Raw genomic sequence first — 21,282 nt, 5'->3', positions numbered from 1 at the left:
CTCTTATAATAGAATTTTTTTTTTTTTGGGGGGGGGGGGGGGGTAGGTACAGAATTATTGAACTATTTACTGTATTAATCAATTGAAATGTATCAGAATGAACTGATGCACATAACAATTATTATTCTTTTTAGTTAATTAGTTACTGTTATACTTGCTTCATTAAACATACTTATATACATACTATATTATACATTATTATAGGGAGAAAATAATATAAAATATAAAAAGAAGATATAACATCAAAAATGTCGTTAACCACAATGCAACAAGTTAGTGTCTCTCTTTTCCAAGAATTATACAATATGCGCATTTTAATTTTTATGTTTATTAAAATATTTTACAATTCAAAAGTCAAAACTATAATATTATAAAGTAAAAGTATACAATTAACTTCAGTAATAATATGAACACTAGTTTTATAAATCATAAGTATTTGAAAGATTTCCTCTGATTGTGTAAACATCAACTGTCGATACCTAATTAAAAATATTATAAAACTATAAATATTGTTTTAGGAATTTTGTGGAATGAAAATTGAAAGCACAATGATTATATTACATAGTTATAATTTCTACTTTTTACTGATTATTTTATTATTAAAAAACATATGTTGTTTTACTGCTCTAAAAAATAAAAAACACTAAAAAGGTAAGGGAATATGTATTTTATATCCACGAAGACGATAAAAATGGAAAAAATATTTTTACAAACAAGTTCCCCAAAATAAGATAGGAAACGTATTTTATGGGTGAACGAAATTTAATTTATTTATATTATAAATTTAATTTAAGTACTCGTTCCGGGTAGAAAGTTATATAAAAATTATTCAGTTTCGTATTACACGTAATTAAAACTAAGTAAAAGTATCTAAATTCGCACTGAAAATATAAAATACCTAACTACTTAAAAAAACAGATGTTGATATTTTGTTACAAATTAAAAAAAAACTAACATTAAAAGTAAAAATGACTTAGCTATACTGTCATACTGAATGATTATGTTAACTCATAAATGCATAATAATCATTTTTTCTAATTACTTTGTTCATTTAGGAAAAACTATTTTTTTTAAATATAATATCAAGTCATAACTATAGAAATGAAAATATAATTTTTACATTTTTGCAGTCTCAAATCATACTTTCAACTTTACATTTTGTTATGGAAATGTATAAGATGTGGAATTAGTATCAAGTATTAAACCAATATTTTGTATTTATTTTAATTTGAAGTTTGAAAGAGTGGGTTACAAGTTTACTACTATATTATATAGTGCACCACGCCACTACATTTTAACGGAATATTTTATCTTACCGCTCCACTCTTCTTATTTGGAATGCTTGCAAATAAAACAATTTTTTATGCGTACTTAGATACTTACCAATCATCATTTTCCGAAAAGGTATTCTACTTCGGAATATTGAATTAAAACTATTTAGTGGCCATTTAAAAAACCGGAAATCTTAAGAATCTAAAACTATGATCAAATAAATGGTAAGAAATGAGACTTGATGTTATAAGTATCTTATCTTAGCACAAAAAGGAAAAACATTTTGTCCTTTATGATTACAAAAATGGTTTAATTGACTGAGAAAGCGAGGGTTGTGCGTCTAAAGAAGCCACTTATAGTCCATGGCTATTGCCTGTATACTATAGTCACCCCTCTTGTAATTTTGTATTATGTTTTCTTTTCCATTGCGACGCGGTAGCAGAGATCAAACGCGACTGAAACCCAGTAAAAATTTCCCTTTCTCTATTGTGACAAAAACACAGTTGTTTATATACAATAAACAGATATACATACAATGAAACCTTCGCTGACGGACACCTCTAAATAGTGGACATTTTGGCTAACAGAACAAACTGAACCCTCTGAATAACGATCACAGTGACTTGATTGTGTAGAATCTAGGAAATGTATCCCCCATGCACCCCCTAACAAAAAATTAAAAGTAAAAATATTAACCATAATATACTACTTAAGAAGTGTCTTGTGGTGATACAAACTTCTGCTTTTCAAATGAGAGCCCCTTTCTATTACTGTAAATTAATTGGTGCAGGAGTCTCCAACCTTTTCAAACAAGTGAGCTACATTTGAAATTTTAAGTCCCTGGTGATCGACCTCCAGGAGAATTTAGGTCTTTAGTTAGGAAGAGATTTGTTGTACGAGCAAAAAAAAAAAAGTTCTAAGCTCCAAAGAATAAATATTTATTGTTTTTTCATGATAATAATAATGTAATATTTTAAAAATACACGAGAAAAAGTAAAAAAAAAAAAAAGTATAAATGTGATATTGTTATTTTAATAATGTGATTTTATAAATTTTTTAATGTGATACCTGGCATTGGTTTTCTGCAGGTTTTGAGAACTCTGGTATATAATTTGAAACAACTGCTCGTAAACTTGGATCCAAATTACTGTTTGTAATTCTTGACCGATATTTGTTCTTTAAGTATTTCATACTCGAAAATGTTGACTCGCATAACCAAGTTGAAACAAAAAATGAAGTTATACGAAGGACAATGCTAGCAATCCACATTATTTGATTATTTAAAACGCGATCAATCGATAACGGTAAAACTAATTTTCATATAACCTAACTTATATTGTTAGAAAGATTGACCAGTCAATCGCAATCGACTCGTTGGCGACCCCTGAATTAGTGGATAATTTTATTGAACATTTTTATGTACCACATTAAAAATTCGAATGAGTAGTTTCTTAGTTATTAAAATGTTTGTATCACGGACAATAATCTTTAAAACTAGTTTTACATAAATATAAAATAGACGTAAAATTGGATCTAGTATTTTTTTAAATTGGGTCATTTCCACAAATTATTAATATCGGTCGATTAATATTAATGACCACAATTTTCAAATCACCATAGTTTATTAAGTATAAACTCATTATTATGGACCATTTATTCTAAGAACTCTAAGTTAAATTACTCAAAAACTACTAGTACGTATTTGGATTTTGATAAGTCAAAATTTTCAGAAAAATTATCTACTGTATAATTTATAGTCGAATAGTGTTGTTCTCATTTGAAAAAAAAACAGAAGTAAGTGTCTCGACAGTGCACTCTTAGAGTAGTACAAATAATCTCAAAAGTATATTTAAAAATTAATAATATCCATTTTAGGATAACTGCATTGTTGGAAAAAAAAATGGGGGTGAGCATGCTTGGCGAATCACCCTGTATGTATACGTTATAATTCGCGTATTATGTACGCTGCGTATTATGTGTGTATCGTTTTCCGCCGGTGCGAAATTATTAATTTGTAAAGGTGTCGGTGGCAAATGAACCATGCGCGCGTGCAGTGTAGTATAATACTATGTACTATACATATACTTATGTGTAATAATATATAGGTGCATTAATACATAGAAGAGCAACGGGATTTTCAATAGCACTCGACGGAAACGGATACGAGCCATTATGTACCGTGCTAACATGTATAACCAACACGCGGTGAAAATATAAATAACGCACACGCGAGAAAAGCTGCGATAGAGCCCGCGTCGTTTTTCTCCGTTTAACCGCCATCCGACCGTATCCGCTCCGGGGGAGGGGGGTGGGCGGAAAACGTAGGTTAGGTACGGTAACTTTTCTTCGTCGAAGGAAAAACACGGTCGACGTGACTCATCGCTGCAGGTATTCAGCGGGGTCGGCCATCGCTTCGTGTGTCCATATGATATTTATATACTCGTATTATTTTGCAGTGGCGTCATTACCAATTTTTAGAATTCCATTCGCAATTGATTGCTAGCCTTCCACGGAAAAAAAAACACACGAATATATCCTTCTCCGTTGAATTTTTGTATTTAATAAATTATACCATGTAGGTATTTAGGGGCAAGTCGGGCAAACAATTGGTCAAAGTATATCAAATGTATACTTATTTCGTTTTATTTATCAAAAACGTTTACGATATGACAACAAACATTATACACTGCATGATACCCAGGCTGAACGTGGAAAGAGGAAAGTAACACTTTTTTTCAGAAAAAATATACCTTATAATTTTAATACAGAATAGATTTGAGTTAATTACGAGTAACAATATAATAGACAGTAGATTTGTTAACAATATTTATAGTTTCAATTTATGGATTTTTGGACACGAATATGAATTATATTTACTATATAAATAAATGGGAAAACGCGAGTTGGGTCCCGAGATATTTGATCCCTTAAAAAAAACACGAGTTGGGTCCGCGGTATTATTTTATAATACTCGAATTGGGTCCGCGGTATTATTTTATATTACTCGAATTGGGTCCGCGGTAATAATATATATATTATTATTATTATTATTATTATTATATTATCTTAATAAGATATTAAGACGTATAATATGACGTAATCAGCACGTGTCAAGGTTAGAAGTGTCCATCTAATAAAATATATATTATATATTATATCAGTCATAGACTTTTGCGGCTCACCTCATATTTATTAGGTTTTTGAGGTGGTAATTCATACGTCTGTCAAGTGTGTTTGGCCAAATGCTATTATTAGGTGTTGTAGATTTCACTTAGCGCAAAGTTGGTGGCGAAAAATTCAACAACTTGGGCTATCAAAGGCGTATAAAAGTTCCAATAATGATATAAGTGATTATCTTAAGTGTGTTTTTGGTTTACCATTTTTGAAACCAGAGGAGGTGTTTGATTGTTTTATTGATGACTTAATGACTATCAAACCAGTAAATACAACTGTAGATACATTTTGCGATTATCTACTAAAAACGTATATAGAGCAAGATGCATTATTTCCACCTAATATTTGGGCCGAGTTTGCAGCAACCACAAATCGCACCACAAATAGTTGTGAAAGTTATCTTGCAAAATTAAATGCTAGTATCAGTGCAGCTCACCCCAACATTTTTGTTTTAATAGAAATGTTACTTGGGATTCAGAGTGAAATCTATGTATCACTTCGGAGCTCAGCCACACAGCCAATCAAAAAAACCGTAGAAAAAGAAAATTTTTTAAGAGAAAAGATGCTTTCTTTTACTAGTGGAGAATTGACGCGGTTAAATTTTGTAAAAGAAGTGTCATTTAAATTTATTCCCTAGCCTATATTTATTTTAGTACAATTAATATTTATTACTTAATAGTTATTTTTTATTTTAATACAAAAATTTATTACTAAATAATATATAATATTTTTTATTTTCTAAAATTAATCTAATTACTTTATAATTTATATTTATAATTTTTACATCAGACCTTAACATAACAAAAAACAAAATTTTTGGAAGACATTCTAGCCAACCTCCACGTGGTGTCTCCTGGGTAACGCAAATAGGCTAGTCCCAACTCATGTACTCTATAAAATATACCGGGACCTAACTCGTGTACTCTATAAAATATACCGGGACCCAACTCATGTACTCTATAAAATATACCGGGACCCAACTCGTGTATTACATAAAGTATACCGGGACCCAACTCATGCTGTTTTTGAAATTTGGGACCCAACTCGAGTTTGTCCAAATAAATTCATGATAACATATAACATTTCCAAATGGGCGCTTAAAGCCCCTTAGCCCTACCCCGTGGATCTGCACCCGATCATAGCAGTATCAACATCGAAACCTATATCATATTATTATTATATGTGTAGCAACAGGTTCTTAGGCCAACGACCGGACATGTAATATAATAATAATAATAATAATAATAATAATAATATCATATGGCTATGTATTTTAGTATATAGGGCGTTTAAGCTTTGTATATATTATGTGCAATGTAGGTATATACATAATATAATATATACGTGGAAAACCAAAGCACGTGGTCCATTAGCTTCCAAACAACGCAAACTCTACAGTATAATGCACCTACGAAGATAGTTAATTTGCGGCGGATGACGTGAAAATCGGATTTCGACAATAGACTTAATTAGTGAGCAGCTGTAGGTAGGTACCTACCTACTTATTTTGATTTCTGTTATGTTCGTCGTGCGTGGATGAAATACCGCAGATCCGGCGAGAAATACTAATAATAGGTGTCTACAGACTACGATACGTATTTCATCGTAATTCGTAGTTCGATTACACTTGTACAATGTACATACCCACTCGTTTATTATATTAAATTACTGTATAGGAAGTAGGGACATTTCGAACAATATTATTGAAATAATATGACATGATACGGAAATGCCTAATTTATTATAATATTTTACTATTTTAGACTCGACAGTCGACTACACCGTCATTACTATTATCGACGACTGACGAGAAATGTTAACACATACGTATTTGCATAATATTATACGGATCCCACAGCGCACGTACCTAATATTATAATATATTTATATATATATAGTTAACATTAAAATGTATAAATTAAACTACTTTTGTTCTTTTATTAGAAAAGTTCCGCTATAAACCAAACATTTTGATTTTGATACACGAATATATGTATATACATAATAAAACATTCGTTTTATGTTAATATAGCAAAAGTTTCACGAGAAAAAATTCTTGTCTTGAACTCTGTTGCAGAATTATATATAATCTAAAAGTAATTTGGTAATTTTATATTATTATCTCTGTTTACAGCCACTGTCTTATTATATGAATCGTTGACATAGCATAATGAAAAATGATAGGTACTTACAATAATTAAAAGTTTAAAAGTTTTTCATCTGACGAAAACATTTTTAAAAAAAAGTTTTATAGACAGTGAGAAATTATCTCAAATTGTTGGAACTGGCAAAAACCCTGCAGTGAGACGTTTGTCGTAATTGTTATTACTAAACATTACTATTATATTATTATATACTAAACTAAATTTCAAGAACAGTGGCAACTAAATATTGGAGATAACCACTGAATTTTTATTGATTTCGTTATTAAAAAACAATGGGTATGTTCGCTCTGATATATTTCGTGTTAACCGATTTGAATAACTCCGATAATGATGTAGTTAAAAAAGTTATTGATCATAATATAGTCGTAATGAAGAAAACAAAATATTAAACGTCAAATCGTTAGTAATAAATTAAAACGAAAAGCTTTCAACGATATTTGTGAAAAACCAAGAAAAATAATTAATCGTGAATTCCTTACACATGATTTAGATATTACACGTTAACTATATTATATGATTTTCAATTGAACAGAAAAAAATATGCACTATGCACGATTGTCTATTTTGCCCAAATCACCAAAAACTTCGTAGGAATTGCATACTTCATTAGACGATTTCTTATTAACGAGCTGTTGTGAAAATATTTTATTGGTAAATGATAAGGAATCGAATGTTTTATTATTTTCTTGTAAAAATAAATTAACGTTTTTAAGCAATGTCGAAACAATTTTTGTTGATGGCATTTTCAAAAGTTGCCCAATTCTTTTTACTGAAATCTTCACAGTTCTTGGCTTACAAAATGGTGAATACATAGTATATGCCACTATTATTTTTTATACTTCCCGATAAGAAATCAAAAACCTATGAAAAGGCGTTTTCCACATTTTGTTTGAATGTAATAAAATCAATAATATTATGTTTTATCAAAAAAAAGTGTTTGCAGATTTTGAAAAGGTAAAACATTTGGCTATATTACCAGTATGGACTTCAATAACTCTGAAGGGATATCGATTCAATTTGGGCCAAAGCTGGTGCAAGAAAATACAATCAATTGGCCTAAGTTCTGAACATAAGGTTTATTTTGATTCAAGTAAATAGGGCTGGTACCTACCGAATTCGTTCCCGTTGAAAAAAAGGTATTTTATTAAGATGAGCCGAATTGGCTCCCGTTTAATTACTTGGTTATGTGTTAAGTCCTCTTCACATCAACAATCTTCGTTCAATTTAACCTATGCTTTACATTTTTGTTTTGTACATATCCATTTCTGTATGTTATCACCTGCTAAGTTCTTTCGGAATCAAAACTTATAATATTCAATTATCAACAACTTAGTTCCCTTTTCACTAAACATAAACTCCATAATTACGAAAAATTAAAATTAAATAATATCAACCAAAGTACGAAATATAAATTGCAAATTTATATAGGTCTTATAGTTACTAAACGAAGTTATTCAATAACACGATGTGTTATTCGAGACTGTATAGTGCTCACTGCAGCTCACTATAAAGTTCTGATAGTATTATCTAATACTATAATATAATTATTATAACTATAAATACATTCTCTAGTACAGCGGTTCCCAACCCATGGGCCGCGGCCCACTTGTGGGCCTCGAGCAGCTTGGTACTGAGCCGTGAACCACATAAATATATAATATTTAATATTATATATATATTTTAAATAATATTATTACATATTTTTAGTGTATACCTAATAATATTTCTGGTTATAATAATANTCATCCTAAAAGTGGTACAAAAAGAGTCAATGATTCAAAAAATGGTCTTCAAGTGCATTTAAAAATTCTAAAACTCTGAATTTTAATATTATATTATGCATTATTTAAGCATAAGAATAGGATGAGCATGCTCAAAAAAATCACTCGGCAGTATACACTAATATTAATTTTATTTGTCGGAAAAAATGAGAATTTTTATGCAAAACCATTTTTTGACCAAATCAATAGTCTAGTACAGCGGTTCCCAACCCATGGGCCGCGGCCCACTTGTGGGCCTCGAGCAGCTTGGTACTGGGACGTGAACCATATAAATATATAATATTTAATATTATATATATATTTTAAATAATATTATTACATATTTTTAGTGTATACCTAATAATATTTCTGGTTATAATAATATTTATCAATATTATCTACACTCTGCAGTGTCAAATTGGTGTCAAATTATTAATTAACGCTAAATATAGGAATCAACTGAATGTTGAAAGTGATTTAATTGTAAAATCATTCAATTTTCATCCCGATATTGACTCTCTCATGAAGGACAAGTAATGTCAAAAATCACATTAAACTGTTTAAATTGTGTTTTTCATGATAAACAATTGATTTTTTAATTCTTTTTAGTTCTCACAACTGACGTTTGTATATACATATATATTTTATATATATATTTATGCATTCATATATAGGTGAGCTGTTTGTGGGCCTCAAAGATTTGTTTACAAAATTGGTGGTCCACACAGCTAAAAAGGTTGGGAACCGCTGCTCTAGTAGATGTATATGTGATAACTATGAGACATCACTATCTATTTATAGCTATTAAAAATCATTTTACCCATTTGTATGTTTTACAAGTCACTTTTGTAATTTCTATGTATCATTACATAGTGATTTCTCATACACTACTGAGCCGCGATGTTTTATAGATATCGCTATTTAATTTTTTTACAGTACATCCATGAAGCTGAGCATAGATATCACAGTGTGTCGTCACATTTGAGACTTTAAACAGACATCGCATGGACTTCAACTTCTTCTCTTTGCACATAGGGATATTTGTACCAATTATTAAAAATTAAAAATTGAAATTGTAACTAGACTGTAACCTTAACTCACATTTTTAACCAAGCTTACTTTTAAGTTGACAGTCTTAAGCCTGTAAAATTGAGAAGGAAAATTTGCGTACACAAACTGGAACCAATTCGGCTCAACCTAATAAAATACCTTCTTCAAACGGGAACCAATTCGGTTACTCCCGTAAATAGGTACTTGAAATATTAAAAAAAAAAGAATTCGGGATGCAACTATAGTATGACCCCAAAAAATAACTGGGATGCAAATAGTATGACTCCAAAAAAACCCGGTACTCAATTCGGAAGGAATTTTTGAATTTGTATGCAACTAAAAAATGCTATTATCTTACAGTTTGAGGGTGATTCCTGGAATAAAATTGGATCTATTTGCCACTTGCAACATTTTTACTTTATAAAAATCCCTGTACTTTTTAAGATATATTGTATAAAATAAACAGTTTTGACTGTTGATTAATGTGTTTATTAGTAAAAATTAAGGAGAGATGATGTCTTTGTGGAGTTGAACAGCTTAATTCGTTTTCTTATCTCTGTAGCTGTCACATGTATTATTATTTATTTTGCTAAAAAAAAGACGAAAGAAACAAATTAATATTTATGTATTGTAATATGTAGAGAATATAAAATATGCAATATTATGAACTTCATTAATAATTACCTATAGAGAATAATGCAATACATACGTATTTTATGAATATATTAGTAAAGATTAGTAGGTACCTAATAATAAAATATTTAAAAATATTTTTAAAATAAAAAATGTATCATATTATATTGATATAAATAAATTAAAATCCCTGGAAATTAAATTTTTATGCAAAACCATTTTTGACATAATTGATTATGTTTTTTTAGTTGAAATTCAAACATGAATAACTTTAGGTGAATAGAAATTGTTTTCAAATATTTATATTTGCATTAAATTAATAAAAATACAAACATTTCATCATTTTCATTATTTCAATCAATCTCACTGTATTATCATCAATGACACCCCTGGGTATGTATATAATTAAACACTACGTTGTAGCCTAAATGTGAAAACAATAGTGTGAAACTGTTAAATACATATTTACAATCAGAATTCAGAGGCCCCACTCAATATTCCAATTAAACGTCTAATTTCAAGTTTGTCCAATAAGAATTTTGGGTCAATAAGAAAAGATACTTCAAACAAATGTGGAACAGAAATCTTTATCTAATTAAAGTACGTTACCCAAAGCCAGCTAACATAGTTTAATATAAATACAGAAATTCTAAATTAAGCGTATAATTTTGATAAATAGACTTTACTTTTGTAAAGCTATTTTAATAAGAAATTTCAAAATGCTTATTACAGAATTGCTTTATAGGTCGTTTGTTTCATAAAAAGGAGAAATGATTTCATATCATTTTGGTTTTTAGCGTACATTGTATGTACAGTTCACTATAATCAGGTTCATAACTATAGGTTCATTAGGTTCAATAAATATACTTAAAAACGATTACATTTTAGTTTAGTAATAATATTATAAGGTACACATTACATAAATACATTAGATGCTTTGCTCAAGTGGGATTTAAAATCTAAAATTAATACAACATTTAAAGTTTAGTTATAATATTCAAGTTTTAGGGAAAATAGTCAATACGACTTCGTACATTATTGTTACTAGTTATGTCATGGCTGTTCCCATATTGCCATGTAAAAAGTTTTTAACATTCGTTGATCAAGTATTAACCTACCCATTAAAGTATATATCTACCTACCTACTATTCACTGTCTTACTTGACAGTAATTTTTAATTTAATTATTGTGTTCCTTGTTTAATACGTATCAAATAAAATATATTAAAATTTGTATACATGATGTAAAAGACAGAAAATAGTAATACCAGTTATCATTAACGTGTAATAAACTATTTTAATATTATGCCTTTAAAATCCGTCTTTGAATTTGTATAGTATTATCCATCCACTAGATTAATTTTGTGAGCTTACCCAAATTTTATTGACTTACAATATATATTATATATATATAACAATGAACAATTTACTGATGATCGAGAAAAGTCTGTTTTAAAATGTACCCCATTTTTTGTTCCTGTGTATGGTGTTTAATTAAATGTCTGCATGGGTATTAGTTAAAATGTATTCGTTTAGAATTTAATATTATATTAAACTGTACATGAAGATATTTGAATATTTGTTCTGAGCTCCGCCTGTTGATTATAAAGCTGCAGTGAAATAGATTCCTAAATACCTAAGGGAGGAATAAAGTTTTAAGCACAAAACGCTTTTAACACGAATTCTATGCGAAATTATCTAAACTCGAAAGCGTTGGAATTTTTATGTACTCAATACATGTTCAGTTCTATCCTACTGGGAATGTGTTACAATTAGCGAGAACAATATAATATATTATATACCTGACCTAGTAGTAACTACTATCAAAATAAAAACCTAGAAATATAAAATAAATTGTGTTTACACTTAAAACATTGTAATTTATTAAGATTTCAATGGCTCATAAAATGTGATGAAGCAATTTTTTATAACCTAAACATAAAGCGTAAAGTATCCAAAACTAATAAAAACTATTTAATATGATTTGAAATTTCCTATTTGCATTATGGAAGAAGCATAGTTAACCATTCTAAAATACCTTATAAAAGCGGTTGTTCAAAAAATGACTGCTGTTCAATGAACTGTCAAATTTCAATTAAATTATTACTCCTATGTAGATGAGTTTTTATTATTATTATTAATTATTGTTAATTGTATACCGAAATCATTCAAACTTTAAGTTCGAGTATTATTTTAGATAATAACTTATCAAATAAAGGTATGATAATAAAGAACATAAAAATATTACAAAGGAATTAAAATTCTCACTATCCATTAGGTATAGGTATACATATATATGTATATATTATTATATCGATGTGATATATTTTCTCTTGACACCAATATTAGTTTTAATTGAGCTGGAAAAATAATTAGTTTAGATAATACAAAATTAAATCGTTTATATTATTTATATTTTAAATTCATATTATTTACAGATTTTTTCAAATCTGATTTGGCAAATTGTATTGTAATATTTAAGTATTTTTACTCATAATCATTTTATCTAAATTATTAATAATTAGTATGTATAATGTTGTACATAGCATTTTATTTTATGCGCATTTCTTTTATGTTAATGTTATAAGTAGGTATTTATATTTTAAAACAAATATTAACGTTGTGAAAATTAAGCTTTTATAGTGTCGTCGTCATGCGTAACCACGGGAGCTTTGGCCCAGCGTTATAGTAAACTATGTGTTATAAATATATTTTTATATTTTGTAAATATATGCGTTATTGTGGAATCCGAAAAATTATCATTTGTACTGGAGATTGTCTGCTGAAAATAATTAAGATAATGCACCTACTAGTCGTATCTAGGTAGTTATTGTAACCATAAGATAGTCGACTTGTCCCGCTATCCTATATTATTTAATAATATTAAGCATATCTGCAAGTGAAACTGTAACTGTACACGATAGTAGATATAAGATATTAACTTTAAAATATAGAAATAGTAATACTTTGAGTTTCGCAATTTAAAACGATGTAACTATAAAAGTAAACATATTATACTCAATAATAATTTAGTTTTAGAACAATCTGGTTTTATTCAAATAGAAAATGTTCATGTAGAAACAGTCGCAAGTCGTTATCATACACCATCAATAATATAACTTTGAATCTATTTAGATACAGTCACGTTTACTTAATAATTATTAGGACTTAATATCGGCCATAACCTTTCAACCATTAAACTTTTAACATTTTATGTAATTGTAATACAAGTTATACGCGCAGTATAGTGCAAGTTATCATAAGACATAATTGAAGCCACTTAAAAATTTTAATTAAAATTAAATGACTAGAAAGTTTGGCTTATAATGTAATATACTTCACCGATATTTGAGGGATCTAATCAAATTATTCTGGTAGCCAGACCCTTATATTTTATTTCCGATTAAAATCATATTTCATCAGTGATAATTTAATTTCTGAAATTAAATTAATATGAAGTCACTTACCCTTCCATTACTCCGTAACCTACTTTTTTAAGCATAATTTTCAGGTCATTATATATGTCTACATACACCTTTAAACTATATAATATAATATACTACATAATACTTAGATATTTAGAATACCTATATATAATATGGATTCAACCAATTTTAGTTGTTGTTACTTATAGGTTTTTAACATAACTAAAAAGCGTTTTGTTGTTTGAATAAATTGTTTCCATGAAATGTTAGACCTTTTACGAACGCTTTATAGCCTACAGGTATATCTGACTTTTTCAAAGGGTTAAACGTAACTTGTAAATTTCCATACTCTATACTGCTACTATTTACTCGATACACTAGATAAATAATTATGCTGGTTCGATCATTTAGTCAATAATTTGAATGAGTATACCACGTACTATAAATAATAATATTGATGTTTCATGTTATAAGTTTACCATATCACCATATGGGTTAAACTAACTTTTGCGTTTACTGCTACCAATTGAATAATATTCAAATACGGCATAAATAAATATGTACATATGATTAATAGATAATAATATTTCAAACAAATTCGCACGCCAGTCGACATTTTCAAATCTATAGTTGTGAAAATAAATCAACGTAGGTAATCACAAGGATTCCGTCGAGCGTCATTAGTATTTATTATTTATTAATTATTATTATCGGAAACAATCCCGAAGTCTTCGCGCATATACTGTCCCGGGTATGTCACTAAATAATGTACGTCTTTAGTACACAATAACAATAAATTATTATACTACTGAGCCTTACCTTTGACTATCACATTTGATTGAAAACAATGAATTTTCACTTACCCTCATTATTGTGTTATAAAGATTAATTTTTAGATTATTATTATTACTATTATTTGTCTATTATTTCAAACTAGACGTTTTCTCGAATAAAAAAAATCATTTATATTATGCAGTGCCTACTACTTACCTATTTATCATTATTCATCACATTATCAGACTTAACTATCACATATTTTAATATTTAGGAAAATATGCATTCAACTACAAATCAAACATTTTATATTTGTAGGACTATATAACAATCGATAATTAATGATTAATGAAGCCCGATGTATACCTATTTGAAAAAGTCAATTAAAGAAAATCGTATCTGTTCTCGAGGGAGGGAGGTAGTTGCTAAACTATAACTTGCCTTACCACTGCCAACCAAATGCCACCTATGGGATTTTTGGCCGTCAATTCGATAACGCACGAGTATAGGTTATTATATGGCCATAATGAAAAATATAATATTATGATTTGTAGTGAGTTTATATGGGCACCTCATATACTTTTTAAAGTCGTTATATATTCGCTGTTTACTCAATATAATATAGGTAGGTAGTAGTTTGTTATAATGTTTAGTACGTAAAACTTCTCATGTTACCGATACAAGTTTGAGGGTTTACGGAGGTGAGCTTTATTTTCAAAACAAGTATATTATAAAATATCTTTATTATTAATCCGTAATGGGATTTCTCGTTTGTTGTGCAAAGTCGCTGTATACGCACTTGCAGCTGATGAATTATACATTAAATTTAACGACGAAACACGTTGTTTTCAACCATTGAGAAATTAGGTTTTGATCGTTCTACTAAATTTAAGTTAAGCAGTCTGATAGCACGTGGAGTGTATACAACATAATAATAATATTGTTATTAAGAAACCACGAGTCACGCCCTTTTAACGTGTACAGTATACTTGTAACTTATAATGTAATACCTATAATATATTACTTATACAAAGTAGGCAGGTTGAAGTATACTTTTGATTGCATGCAATTGATTTTTTTAATAATAAAGCGACGAAAGGTAGGCAATTGTTTTTTTTTTTCGACCAGCCGAGTACCGTCTCACATACAACTATTATATAATATGTATATTTAATGACTGTTTTTAAGAAGTTCATATAGGTAGGCACATTTCTAAGTGCGTGCGTGTCGTGTAAATGTGTACCTACGTATAAAATGAACACAAGTGTGTATGGTGGTAGGTAGTGTAAAAGAAAGAGCTGAGCTCACCCGCACACGTCAATTATTATAAGGCTCTACACGAACATTAATTATTTTGTTTTTTGTTTTTGTCAAAAAGTATCAACCTTTTGCCAATATTGTACCATCGAAAGTAGTTAAAGGATAATATTTCTGAAAACATACTTGAATTCGTCACGAAGAAAGTGGATACAATATTGACACGCGATGGGTATATCTTGGTAGAAAAAACACAGCCGGGATCGAATTCCCTTAGGGGCCCTGCAAAGGTGTCATTTTTAAGGAGTTGTGCTTAGGCAATTCTTTCGTCACTTGCTGTCACTGCTCGTCTTTGAGTGTGTGTAGTAAAAGATCATTAGTGTTGTGTATACTCCCCACCAATCACCAACATCATACATATTAGTATAGGTATTACCCACCCGTCTGCGCGGAAATTAGATCAAAATATCCAAAATAAATTTATCAACGTGATACGCCTGACAAAAATATTTAAGTACTACCAATGGTCCGATTTAAAAAATCAAAAGATGTTTGTATGCATGAACAAGATTACTTTGCATCGGTTGGAGCACTTTTTCAATTTTAGCAAAATTCTTAAGAATAAACCAATTTAATTTTATCAACTTTTAAATATTTTATAGTAAACACATAAAAAAATGTTAAGAATATTGAGTATATGTAGTGACCGGATTCGGCGGAGAGTAGCATTAAGGGCAATTGTCCGCTTTTTGAGCCCCCAGTGCCCCCCATCCTAAAAAATTACACGAGGTTTTTTCAAATTACAATTACAATGATTTCGAAAATTATTAAAATTATTTTTTTATGCAATATACTTACAATACGATTGCAAGGTAGTAGAAAGATAAACACTTATTTTATTTATCCGTAAACAATCAGTGCAAAGGTATGAAAAGGTGATTTATTTAAATGTTTTACCATAGTATAGAGACAACTTCAGGGGTCATGACTCAAGGGAAGTCCAGGATTAGATCCAGGGGCCAGGGGCCCAGAATATTTTTTGCTCTGGTCCCTCAAAATTGTTAATTTGTCATATTGGTACTTACAGATGATTTCAAACGGTAAGTCGATGTTACCGTTATAGTATATACAATAATATTACACTATACGAATGTTGGTGGGCATGCGATCATTAGTACACTTTCGATGGTGCCGGCCACAGGTACTTCACACCAGGCTGTGCTGCGTATACGTATTTATTTCGATTACAGGTGCGTGAAACGCCAATTTCTATAGTACATTTTTGCAGTTCTTAAGGATATTATTTTTTAATCTCAAGTGAAATAACATGTCGTGGGCACTGGCAAAAGCCGTGGGCATATTATAGTCATCGGATAAACATCATGAACTGCTACAGAAGTCAATAATAGAGGTAAATGTAGTTGCAGTGACATATTTATATAGGAAAGGAAATGTAAATACATGACTGTAATATTATCGCAAGTCGATAACCGTTGTAATGACTTTTATTTCCATTTGGTGTTATATGTATATTGTGTCGTATACAATATACGTACGTAGGCTGTTAACAATGAGTTTGTATCATTTGCTTCCAACTTTAAGAGTATACTTCAGAGTTCAGACTATATACTCAGGCACTCGAGGTATTTGAAACTGTGAAATCGATTTAAAACTAGGAACATGTTGTTGCTAAAGCTGAAAATTAAAAATATAAATTATATATTCTACATACAAATGATCCGAAAACTCCCAAGAGAGCTAAATTGCATTTCTACTATTATAAGATTAAAATTACATTGTATGTATAGGTATATAGGTACTTCAGAATTTATTGCCCAGACTTTTCTTCTTCAGACTTCAGAAATATTTTTAGGCCTGGAAACTTTATTATCATTCAATTATTTTTTAAATAGCAATTAAAATATTGAAATTGGTTTCCAAGGAAGGCTCAAAAATAGTACGACGAATAAATATTGGTCAATAATGTCTTGCAATAAAATTGTTTAGAAAATGTATTATGTTATAGTTAGAGGTAGTTGAGACTGGGGAAACAGTAGTGATAAGAAGTGTTAACGGTGAACAGGGACTTTACATAAACATTGAGTTAGTCACCACAATTTTTGTACAGAATCGCATAACCACTATTAATAAAATCAATTTTTAGTTAACTACTACGACTAAACGTGGTTGCTCGTGTCATTACTAATGAGTCATAACGGTAGGACCAGTCACCAGTAGGTGTATTGTAAATAGTATTTTGACTTTTTTTCTCAGCACAAAAACAAGATTTAATTTTATAAACCATTACTAATCATTGGTGATATGTCGCTATAGGCTTATAGCCTACAGTTTATCCTAAAACTAGGATAGTACAACTTTCCACCGACTTTGCAATAAATCTAGTATATTTATAATAGTCGAGTGGGTAGATACTAGAAGTTATACTTTCTAGCTATTTTTCTATTTTGGGAGCTTTTATGTCAGAAAGATAAAATAAAATAAATTCATAGAGGCATGTGCAATATACGGAAGCTAAGCTTTTCTAAGATATTTGATGGCTAAACAGTCAAATCTGATCATAATAAAATATGTTTGTTTTAACTGTGACATTAAAAACAACGAAATTGCATAGGTATATTATACAGCTATAATAATGCTCGTGGTTTACAAGAATATTTTCCAAGTATTAAGTTTTCGCAGAAAGAAAACGTTTTAAAAATGAAAAATATCGTTTAAATTTTGTATTGTATCACGGAATGTACTTCAATAAAACAAATTACTTTATATGTATACGGTTTTATGGGTTTATTCGTTAAAGTCATTGAATTAATAATAAATGGAAAAGTACCTATTTATTCATGACTATTTTTCTCTGGGAGTTTGTGAATACTGAATACGCATCTGGTTTTTGAATTATTCCAGTAAAGCTATTTCATTAAAACGACATGCCGAATTCGAGGAATTTCACACCTACGGGGAAGGGGGGGGGGTACAATCTCGCATTTATACGATGTCTCTGAGAAAAAGCTCAACCACTAGATGAAGGACACTTCATCCCGTTGCTATGTGAAGTTCATTGAGATTTGTCTTGCTTGAGAAATAAAAAAGGCTACGACGACACTCAAAACTTTCAAATGATTGTCTCCGTCGAGTGCTTTTGAATGAAGGCGAAATTGCCAATAGAGTCCGGAAATTATTATCAAGAAGTTAGTTTTGTTTGGCTTAGGCACGTATTGGTCATGCTCGTGCTATACACGCATTCACGTAAAACAAACAACTGGAATGATAAAAGAATAAAGTAAAAAAATAAACTTAAGTTAGTGTACCCAGTGAAAGGGACTCCTCTTAAGTTTCTATTTAAAATGCAATGATACTTGAACATTACCTGTTTAATATTAAAAAGAAAGATTTACATTTAGGGAACTTCAAAGGCTAAAACAAAAAGTTGTTTAGAAATTATTTATATTATAAAATTCACATTGACATTAAAAACAAATGGAAATGTTTTATTATATTCTTATTTACATAAAATTTTTGTCGTCGTGTATTTATCATGGCATTATTACATTTCTATATAATTTCCATAACGCAGTAATATGATTTTTTTAACCTTAAAAAACAGATAAATATTATATAATAAGTACTGCAGTTGCAATATATTTTTATTTAAAACATACATATTATCTTGTTATTGATTTTTAATTTTTTTCCACGAAAAAAAAACTAGAAATATTAAAATACAATAAAATAAATAGTATCCATGTTGATTAATTTTTATGAAAAAAACATTTAAAGTCGAACAATAGTATCAAATTAAAAAAACAAAGCTGGACTGGATACAAAGACCAAGTGTAGTCGGGCAGCGGTTTTGTTTCGTTATTACATTTGTCCGAGATAGTGGTGGATGCTAAATAGTTTTAGAATTAGGTATGCTGAATATTGAATGCAATGATTTATTATATTGTTTTCGAAAAACTATATCCTGAGCTGAACTCGTGGATTAAAAAGCGATTTAAAATTATTGTTAGTTAGGTACTCGTTAACAGAAGAATGAATAATATCTGCAGTCAGAAACGTATTTACGAGGGCTGCTAGAGGAAGGCAAGCTCTCTTGGCTGTCAATTTTTCGCATATTATTTAGGATTATAATTATAAATATAATTAGTATTTAATCATTATTATGACCCGAGATTATTTTATATAACCATAATAAATTAGTTTTTACTACTTACCTATTGGCCATTGAATTTATTTATATATTTTAATGGTTTTCATAATTTGCATGTTATGTTATTATGGAATGTTATGTTATGTAATTTAAAAAAAAAATTGACCTAATAACTCAAGTTTTTATTTATTTTTTATATTTCATATATTTTATTTATAGTACTAGTAAATTAATTAAATTATACATTTGAAAAAACTTAATAATGTTATGAATTTATAATTGAATACCTTATAATTAATTTATTTTAAAAAAAATATCTCTAAGCTTATTTGTTTTTGTCGGCATGAATTTTTACTGTTGAATAAATAAATAATATTATTATCTCTTCACTTATGGTATGGGCTTTTCCTGATTTAACCGACTGAATATTATTTAATAAAATTGTAAATTGCAACAAAGTTCACGAAAACCAATAGAACATGCTCGGATCGAACAGTGTACCTACAAAAAAATGTTGGTCAAGATAATGAAGCAGTACCTAAATAAAATATAATGTGCAAGCGCAATCGCCAAAATAATAAAGACAATAAATTTGAAAACAATCAAAGATAAGTTACATTGTGCAATGTGCATTGCTCACATAGTTCCTATTAGTGACTGCTAGTTATTATGTATGGATTATCAAGTATGTATTATTTTCAGGTCGCACCGTGTACGTTTTTACGTGAACACGCTCATCGTCCCTCTTTTTTTCAAAACATGTATTTACAGCCCCCCCTACCTCCCGAATCAAGTTCACTGCCCCACAGTTCACCTCCACCACTTCCGCTGAGAACCACCGGTAACCGGTATACACAATAGGCGCAGACATCATAATAATAATATTATAATCTGATGCTTATCCGCAACAATCCATATGAAATACTAACATCCAACCCAGAGACGACATCGGGTTTTCTTCGACTACTCAAAGAGACGAACCTTATCCAGAAAATATGACATGTTCATAGTAGGTACTACATACTCATATAGATTGATCACATGCAATTCGACGGACATAAGCCTTTCATATGTACGACACTTCAAAGATTTAGTTTAAATCTTTTAGACGTGATGTATTTCAGAAACGCCAATAACCTTAATAGTCGTGTCGCCGAGAAAAAATAATAACAGTATAGGTACATATAAGAACCATGTTCCCGTATTTTACACTCCATAAGTCCATAATTTGCTATAATTATGTACGTGTGCGACGTGTGCAGCAGCAACGGCTATATATATATATATATCAATATCATCGTATTGGCGCATAATAGGATAACCGTGTCGTTTTTTCGCCGGACGAAAATAATAACAATATAATATTTAAGTTTACGGGAACAGAAAAATATTACAGTTATAATAATAATAATAATAATATTATTGTATAATATCGATAAAAGGGGCGAACGGCTCATAGTATTAGTCATAGTTTTTACGGAGTTTGGATGTATCGCCGAAGTGGCGGCGGCGGTGAGGGGATGGCTTGGTGGGGAGGGTGAAGCCGCAATGAGTAATATACGCCCGGGACAGACCTCTACTATACGCTTGCACACAAGTCCAACG

Source organism: Myzus persicae, unplaced genomic scaffold, assembly GCF_001856785.1.
Source record: "Myzus persicae strain clone G006 unplaced genomic scaffold, MPER_G0061.0, whole genome shotgun sequence".
Lineage (NCBI taxonomy): Eukaryota > Metazoa > Arthropoda > Insecta > Hemiptera > Aphididae > Myzus > Myzus persicae.
This window is presented reverse-complemented; position numbering follows the sequence as displayed.